Here is a 9,323-nt window from a genome sequence, read left to right as displayed (position 1 = left end):
AATAAAATTGTTCATATGAAAAAGAAACCTGACATTCAGAAAGACGACAGTCTAAAGAAATAAAAGGCAGGACAGACATGAAACACTACCGATCGGGAACATGTCTTTGTAATCACTTCAACTACCAGAAGTGGGAGACAAAAGTGATGCAGGTTTGAAAAATTTAGCAACATTAATGATTATTTAGCTAAATTTTCACAAATAAAAACTGCTGAATAAAGAAAGTAATACACAAAAACATGAACTCGACTGGTGGCAAATACAAACTGACTTCAGTTACAATTAGAGGGGTGAGCAGTAGAACAACACGTGGTGTACATAGAGGAAAGTAATGGTTTACCCGAGGGGGAAAACAAAAAACAAACAAATAAATAAAAAAAACAAAACAAAAATATTAAACCTGTAAGTGTGATGTTTGGGCCGTGTTTAGTAAGCTATGACCACGTGACCAGATGGGGAGGCGGGGTTAGCCAAAAAAGAAGACAGCTCTTATCATTTCAATTAATTATCGTGAACCCGTTTGGGGTTAGTTTGGTCTCAATGCAATTAAGCCAGCGCTAGTTTGTGTGTGAAGCGAATTACCGAGGATTTTGATTTTAAAGTTACAAGAACCCAGGATGACTGGAAGAGAACTGAATCCCCCAACAAGGGAGTTTAGACGACGGGAGCTCGTGAGGGACAAAGGTAATCCGGAAAGGTTAATGGGACGGTTTCATCTTGCGCTATTTCCAGCTGCTTTTGTGCCACACACATCTCTACACCTGGAACAAAACAGTAAGTAAAATATTTCATTGATTTTTATGAATATGTGGAGCGCGTTCTTTGAGAGCCAGATACTTTTGGATTTTTTAATAGATTCATTGGTAGGAATTTAGACATTTTCATAGTTAATGTTTGTTGACATATCAGTATTTTTAATTTAAAGCAAACTAATTTTGAATTCTTTGCATATTTACTTTTTTTTAAAATTTTGTAGTGGGTTGGATCCCCTTTTTACCACATCAGTTCTTCCTGCCATAGATTCAATAAGCTGGTGGAAAGATTCATCAGAGGTTTAGGTCCATGTTGACATGATAGCATCACACACTTGGTGCAGATTTATTAGCTGCATATCTGCCTGCATGATTAAATACATTACAGTAAGCCTGAACCGATTGGCTTGTTGTTTCTAGTTGCAGGTTGTAATAAATTCATTTTAAAGAGGAAAACTTTTGCATATAAACCCAAAAGCATGTCCAAAATGCTTCTGATCTAAACTCAGTTCAGCCATAGCTTCAATTGTTGAGGTTCCTTTTCCATCTCTTTTTGATTCGTTTCTGGTTTACAGGAGGTAGCAGCAAATGTGACCATGGCATGAGTAATATGAAAGATGCTAAAACTAAAATCCTTAAATGCATTGATTTTTCTATTAGGCAAATGTAAAAATACTATGAGTTGAACTGTGATCAGATACTGGATATGGACCTATAGTACACGAGCTGCAATATGAGTGGATGTGTTAGTTAGTATGTCATATATTGAACGGGCTTTATTTTACCCTTTGGACCCGTGACTCACCGGTGGGGTTGCATCAGTGGATGCTTGTGTAGAAACACATTATATGTCACAGACCCAAATGCATGCACATATTTCCATGGCCTCTACCCCTCCACCCCTGCTGTTTGAGTAGTGTTAGGTTTATGGCAGCCATGTTAGAACATAGGCAATCTATCTTGGACAACAGGAAAGATGTAGTGAGATTCATAATAAGAAATGGACAAAGAGAAAAATCGAATGGGAGTCACTTAGAATGGGAGGTCGGTCTGCAGGAATCCTTAGCTCAGGCCTTGAATTGATAGAGTGTGATATGTGATAGAGTTGGAAGAAGAGAGGTGAAAAATAAACTGGTAGAATCATACAAAGAAGCAAAAGGCTGGACTGGAGATGGTGGCAAAAAGCAAGAGGTCACATGGAGGCTACGTAAACCACAAATGAAAAAAATAGTGATTGGTTTGATTGCTAGTGTGGGTCAGATCAAGTGTGCAGTGAGGTAGAGAGAACTAGGGATCAAGGCTAGAGGGGCTATCAGGAACAACACATCTGCAAAAGCCATTAAGAATTGTGTATGTATGCGGCGTGATGCTGTGTTTCCCTGGCAGGCCTGGCTTTGGCCTGAGCGGTAAAACTGAGATCAGGTTTCGTCAGCGTGCAGTGGGGGGCCGTCTCCAGTTGACGCGTGATGATTTAGTCAGGTGTGAGCGTGCACTTTCCAATTTGGAGGGAAATAAATTAGAAGTGATTTTTTATGAGACCTCTGTCTCAGGCTGTCTCAAGGCTCTCTTTCCCTCCCGCTGTGCACTGTCAGCCCAGCTGATGTGTTTATAAAGAGGGCTGCAGTGGCCCATAAACACACACACGCACAAGCACACAGAAGTGAGTAATGAAAACAACAGCATGCATGAAAAATTCACATGTGCGGACATCTATGAGAAACCCACATATTTGACTGTGTGTGCAGAAAAACAACTTTGCAAGCTGATTAAAATGTCCCTCATATGCCATTCATGCGTGTATGATGTGCATAAAGCATGTGAAAATATTACAGTAAAAATACAATAGTTAAAATAACAAAAGAAGCTATTAACTCAACCAGTAAATGTGCGCATAACCAACCTCATTAAGAGCAATTCTTTTCCCTATTGTTCTTGCTTGTGTAAGAGCAGCTCCACTTAATATTGAAATAAAATAGAGCAACAGGTCACTACAAGCAGGAACCCCAAATCCCACCTCACCTCTGCGCTCTGTTTGGTTCCTCTACTACTGGGCCCACATATGGTCCTGGCTGGAGTTACTAAAAGACTACCTGACTTGTCTTGTCTGCCTGACGTTTTTCCTGCATGGATTTAGTTTAGCTGTCTCTTCAGTTGTCTGTATTAAAGACAGGACTATTCCCTGATCTTACAGTGTCAACCTGTGCCATGCTTAATTTATAGCAGAGCGATTGTATCTGTTTGTGGAGGTATTTCCTTACAGATAGGGGTTTTCAGCCAAGGCAACTTTTCTGCAGTCCTCTAAAATTCCAACTGCATGGTGCTCGATGGGGACGATGTATCGGTTAAATGTCGATTTGGTGAAAAATCCGGCCAGGACAGGGAAGGGAGTGACAGCAGAGTCTACATGTCAAAGCACAAAAAACACCATTAAAGATCAAAACGGCAGCATGAAAAGACAGTAAATTAGTAGTAATTCCAAAATAAGGTGATAAGTATTACTTTCAAAAAATGAATCCAGATGATTTTGAACTGGAGCTGGAAAATCATGAAGTAGCACTGCTCACAGCCCTCACATAGACAACTTCAGTCCATTGTAAAACAATGGTAAGTCATACACTAATGCCACAGCTAGTATGAAAGATGGATGTAGTTACTGTGATGTCGTCGCCTGGTTTTTGAAGTTCTGTTTTGAAGCCTTGAGATTAGTGTTTTCATCTTAGTTTCAAAACACCTAATGTGATGAAAGGTGGGTCTGACTGTCAAACCTCTTGGTCTTTGGCTAAAGACTTGTCAGTCACAAGTCCTTAGCCAATGAGCATAAATAATCCTTCATTTTAGAACACATTTATTTTATTTGTTTATTTATTTTTTTTAAATGTAGTTTTCAGCATAACCTGGAATGAGTGACAGGCCCCATGAACTCATTAGGAAAGTGTTTATAAAGGTTAAGTAAGAAAGCGTTTTCTCATAGACTTCTACAGACTAAATGTCTGTTTGCTACCACAGCTATCGCCACCTGGTGGCTTTGCAGAATGCAGCTTTATGGCACATTAGCATTAGCTTAATTTTTCCAACCTGGCAGCTAAATCCATGTTTTATGCCGTCTATGGTAAATGCAGAAAAGAGGTAAAAAAATAAATAATCTCATTGTTTTTGTAGATTTTTATAATAAAAATTCTAGCAGCCATAGAAGTCAAACTGCTGTCAAAGTGTCAAAAACACGAGTCATCATGTAAAGGGGTTTGGTACAAGTGCCAAAAAAAGAAGCTATGAGACAAACAATCAGTAAAGTATATTTCACAGTTATGGCACATCTGCAGGAGACTGTCAGTGGAAATAAAGTCAAAGAATGAGGAAAACTGACTTTTGGAATCTAGCAACACCAGCAATACGCAGCATTGACATAGTCTTTTTGTTAAATAATTACAACTCGGTATTGGTTTCTAACACTTGTTGTCAGAACAGTTTGGAGTCTTGAAAAGACAGAGAAGTCAGGATTTGCTCCCTCTAGAGGGAGTGTCCACTACAGCCTTTAAAGGGAGAATTTCATGGGAGGCATTTTGCAGGACTGGAACTTCTTTCGCTGTATGCTGAAAGCTCAGCTTGTCAGCACTGCACAAAGATGTAAACTGAAAACACTCACCGACTTATTCAGTCTATTAAGTGAAAAACATTCATTTTGAGTGTCGTATCAGGAGTACTTTGACTTGAGAGGCAGTAGGCTACAACATGAAACAGTCTGCATCGTGTTAAAAGCTGATGGCGTGGTATTTCCACCTTGTCACTAATCTCATGATTCGACAGTTTATTTTAGCATTACGAGACTAAATTTAATGCAGTTGTTTAGAGAAGCTGCACAATCCATTTTTAACACCGATCTATTTGACCCATCGCTGGGAGATAACTGTACCGATGCAAATATTGTGCCAAAGCATATGTGCTAAGAGAAATTTGTTTTCATACATTAATTTTATAGCAATGGCCGCCATACAAAAGCAGCTTGGCTGTGTTTTTTCATCTTACCCCTTTTTAAGTTTACAGTACTGTTTAAAAGGGATTGGTCATGACATTTGGTATAAGTCCTATTTGTACGGAGTTTTAATGCAAGTCAGTATTTTGTTTCAATAAAATCCTTTTAGTAGCTCTGACATTTACAACGGGACTTTGAACAGGATGTGAGATTGCAGTCGTCATCTCCAGAGAAGTCAGTCTGAATTTGCCTAGCCCACTCCTACACACAGCAGATGAACAGAGGCGATTGGGAGCTTTTTACAGAGGGGGTCAAAGTCTCCTTCCTTTACGAGTTGTTACAACATGAATGGGAGCACTGAGAGAGGGAGGGAGGGGGGAACTAGGTAGGGAGGGAGGTAAAGGAAGTGAATGGTGTAGTTTTTCTCAGCTATAGTGCCTCTGAGCGAGGTGAGAGGTGGGGCCCAGAGGGCACTGGCTGGGTGGTCAGCGCGATCGCTGCCCTGTGTGTGTTTATTTGTGTGTTAATGGTTGTGTGTCCATATAAGCAGGCAAGAAAGAGAAGAGCGAGAAAAGGGACTAGTCCATGCTGAATTCGTGCGTGGGGATGATGAAAAAGTCTTCCATATTTGCTTAAGGCTGTTTGATCCTTTCTTCTAATGTTTTTCAGAGAATTTTCTTTCCCTCAGAGTACTGCTTCTATTCTTGTGTCATTGTTATTCCACACAAAGCTTACACATGCACATTTTCTGAGGTTTTGCTCTTTACGGCCTGCAGAATGAGGTGTAGACCAAAATGACTGGTCTAATCGAGTAGCTGCACGAGTCCTAAAACAACAGACCACATTTAGCCAATATAATTCATTCCTCTTGACCATAAAATATCCAGGCTTAATAAAAAAAAGGCATCGAGCAATGAAAGCCTGAGTGTTTCATTTCATACAGACCCGTGCTAAGAAAAACACAAGCAAACAGAGTGATTTTCAAATTAGGGAAGAGGGATGATGCTGTTAATGGAGTAGTCCGAAATTAGGAGAAGTAGGCTTTTTTAGTTTTTGTGGAGGGTTTGATGGAATGATCATAGCAGTCATATCTGTGTTGCGACTACCTTCAGCAGACTGGGAGCAGTGGGAAACTGGCAGAGGTCTGTTCGGCAGCGTTTTCCAGAAGAAATGTAAGAAACAAATACGAACAAAAAATTGTTCTCTTCCCTCTGCTTTAGCGCTTTACTAATTATAAAAGTCCTTTTAGTGCTTTATTAAAATGATATGCTTTAATAACATTTTTTGAAAGCTCTGCTGTCATGACCTCAACACGGTAACTGTCCGAGTGACCACAAAATAACATTAAAATGCATTCATGCCTCATTTAGTCCCTTCAGCCCCCCTCCTCCAAAAACGCAGAACTAAATATATCTCCACGGAGAATAAAAATATGTAAGAAAAATCAAGATGTTTTAATCAAAACAATCGGACAAACTAACTGCTTGGCTGTCGCACATCTTGATAATGATGATTAGTAAAAGATGCTGATCTGTTCAGCTGATAAATCGTAGGAAAATGTGACTGTTCTCTTGTCTCTGCTTCCTCTTTGTATTTAGAGTATTTAACAGACATCAACACTTGTTGTGTTGACAACAGGACACACATACAATAATAAAACAACAGGTTCGCCTCCAGAGGCAATGGCTAACTTTAGGCATAATTAAGCAGTAAATGAGAAAATGGATGCAATTAGGCAAACTGCTGTTCTCCCATGTAAGGAGAGAGATTGCTTTCACTTTGGTATCATTTTAATTGATGCCGTCTTCCCACAATGCGTAAGCGATCGGCCATTGTCCCAGGGCCATACTTTTAAGTTGCTTTTTTTAGAGTGGCTAGAAATGTACAAACAAATAAATGAACCGTTTTATTGAAAAGTCATTTATCCAAGGCACCAGTAAACCTTTGATCTACTGGTCTGGCTGCCAGTGGTTACAAAATATTACACTGAACTTTGAAGCATGGATGCATCATTGTTTGCCCAAGAAAAGGGAGATACCTCTTACAAAAATAAATCAGACCTAAACCTTGTTTTTGGTTCCAGAACAAACACACTTCCTATGACTCTGCTAGGTACTCACTAGCCAAAAATCAGTTGTGACAAAGCTTGCTGTTTACTCCGAATTTACATTTTAACTTATGTATTTATTTATTTACCAGCAACCCCGCTGCAAACACATAGTTGATCCTCCGTTGATGGAGGCTGACGGCTTTCCTCAACCTATGTGTTATATGCAGCGAGCTGACATATTAGGAACAAGTCATCTGACAGATCTTACGCAGATGAAACAGACTGCTGCGCTCCATGAGACTGGTATCAATTTTCTGAATTAACTCTTGGCGAGAATTGAAAATATATTTTTGTTTGCAACACACTGACTCATGTTTTTAAATGTATTATCTGTTTATACACCCCGACATCCTTGTTATCTGTCCACCAATCCACTTAGCTGTCATGCTGAGTGGATTGTTTTGTCATATTTTATTTTTCTATCATTTCTACTTCTGTAGCCCCAGTGTGGGCAGCGTGTAGCCACATTCAAGAATAGCTAGCTGTCATCAGACACTGCTAAACCTAAACACTAGCAGCCACAGACCCTATTCTCTCTTAGCCAGTCACTACACTCCTGTTGGCTTCCCACACGATGTTAAACAGGCACACATGTTTTTGCTCCTTCAGTATTACTCTCAGACTTCTTTTTTCATATTTTTCCCTCCCCACTCTGTCTCCTATCTGATCCACACCCATCTTTGATCTTCCAGTTCTTTTGTTTCCCATTCTTAGGCGACTGTATTTTTGTCAGATGCACACGTGACACGTAGCTGTCAGAAGTGAAGCATTTTCAATTTATTAGGCTGATCCGGCGGGTTCGTGTGTGACGTGTTTGGTAGGAGGGAAATCCAAACCAGGCAGGAGTAAAGGTACGGATCAACAAGATCAAGCGAGAACATTCATCTCAGATGGCCCAGGCCGTGACAGAATTGGTCCTGCGTGCTGTTTTCCACCGAGCACCGGTGTTATGTTCGCAGAGTCCATGTGTTGTAAAGTTGGAGTGGTTTTGGCACGGATGGTGACGCCAGCTCCTGTTCTGAGGGTGAACCCCTTCCTGGCCAACACATGGTGGGCTGCAGAATGACACAGGATCAGGCGCAGGAGTGAGAGTGTTGACAATGCTAAAGTTGGAAACCGAGCCTATCCCTGACACTGAATACTCAGTCTGCCACTTCATGTTCCCCTTCACAAACATCACACTCCTCAGGGATGTTTATTTTTCCCTCTGTCTGTCACTTTTTCTTACTTTTTATCTTCCACACTGTTTCTTTTTATTTGTTTGGGTTGTTTGGTTCAGCTTTCCATGGTGGGTAGAGACTGACATCCATTTTCTTTATAACTAATGCAAGCCTCTGTCTGTCTGCTTTTCTCTCTTGCTCTCTCACCATTGCAGTTTCTCTTTCTTTTTCTGAGTACCTCAGTTCGATTCAAGGAAGTCATTTGAAAAATGCTGTAAAAGGTTAAAAAAATCCTGCTTTAACAAAAATGAAAATATCAACCCTACCTGCACATTTCAAAGTGCAAGTTAAACAAATGAAATAAAAAAAGCAAACAAATGTAAGAAGCCAGCAAATGGTTTTATGTGTATATCTTTGTGCGTGTGTGCGTGTGTGTGTGTGTGTGTGCAAGATTGTCTGGGTGTCACAGGTCGACACTTTTTGTATACATTTTTTTTTCCATGCCTTGTTTTTTTTTTCACGGCCTCTTTCTTGATTGCTGTCCGTTGTTACCCTGCTTACTTGACAGTTTGCTCCATCATAAAACTCCACAAAGGCTTTACAAGTTGAGTCTCATAAAAAACTCAAGTGACATAATATTTGTACTTTAAAACAAACTGCTTCTTTGGATCACTCACATTGGAAATGTGCAGTGGGATACCAGTTTTCTTCCAATTACTAAGCAATACAAGACAAAAATGATAGAAGAAGACAGAATAATACACACAGCCAGTGTAGTCTTGTGTGGTTTCACTGTAATAGATTTATGTAGTGAGCATACATTGATCAAAGGTTATAGTTTACCACCAGTGCAGATGAACAGTCAGAAGTTAATCCTTTAAATGCACGACACTTGTAACCAGCTGCAGTGGGCGCTGTTTTGTCGTGGTCACTGAGTTCAAATCTCCCTGTTTGACACCTGCTCAATGTAGATAAAAGTTCTGATGGTGCATGGTGGTGATGGTGATGATTGTTGTGAAGGTAGAAAAAGTGGCAAAGAACTGTGCTTAATAGCACCGTAAACGGCTGATAAGCAGCAGCCAAGCTTGGCATCTTATTCTGCAGTAGCTGCAGATTGCTGTTGTATCGCTGTCAAAATCTGATAAGGCGTGAAATATAATGAGTCATATCATAGAGGAAAATCGACAGGTGTTTTTACGTGAAACATGACTTTATTTTGTGAGCAAACATGAACGGGACAACAGCATCGTTTCATGGGAGAAATAAGCGAGGAGTTTTAAGACAAGCTAAAAAAGTTGGAGAAAAAGTGAGATGGAGAGTGGACAGAGGAA

General features: G+C 40.1%; 1 long non-coding RNA gene across 1 annotated transcript in view; it reads left to right on the top strand.

Annotated features, from left to right (window-relative positions):
- Nucleotides 1-465: 465 nt before the first annotated feature.
- LOC113015621 (uncharacterized) overlaps nt 466-9,323 on the top strand; it is a 111,458-nt gene continuing 102,600 nt past the window's right edge. The window contains exon 1 of the long non-coding RNA XR_003271139.1: nt 466-774. This is a non-coding gene — a long non-coding RNA (uncharacterized LOC113015621). The remainder of the gene's footprint in view (nt 775-9,323) is intronic.

This window comes from Astatotilapia calliptera, chromosome 23 (genome assembly GCF_900246225.1).
Source record: "Astatotilapia calliptera chromosome 23, fAstCal1.2, whole genome shotgun sequence".
Classification (NCBI taxonomy): Eukaryota; Metazoa; Chordata; class Actinopteri; order Cichliformes; family Cichlidae; genus Astatotilapia; species Astatotilapia calliptera.
This window is presented reverse-complemented; position numbering and strand designations above follow the sequence as displayed.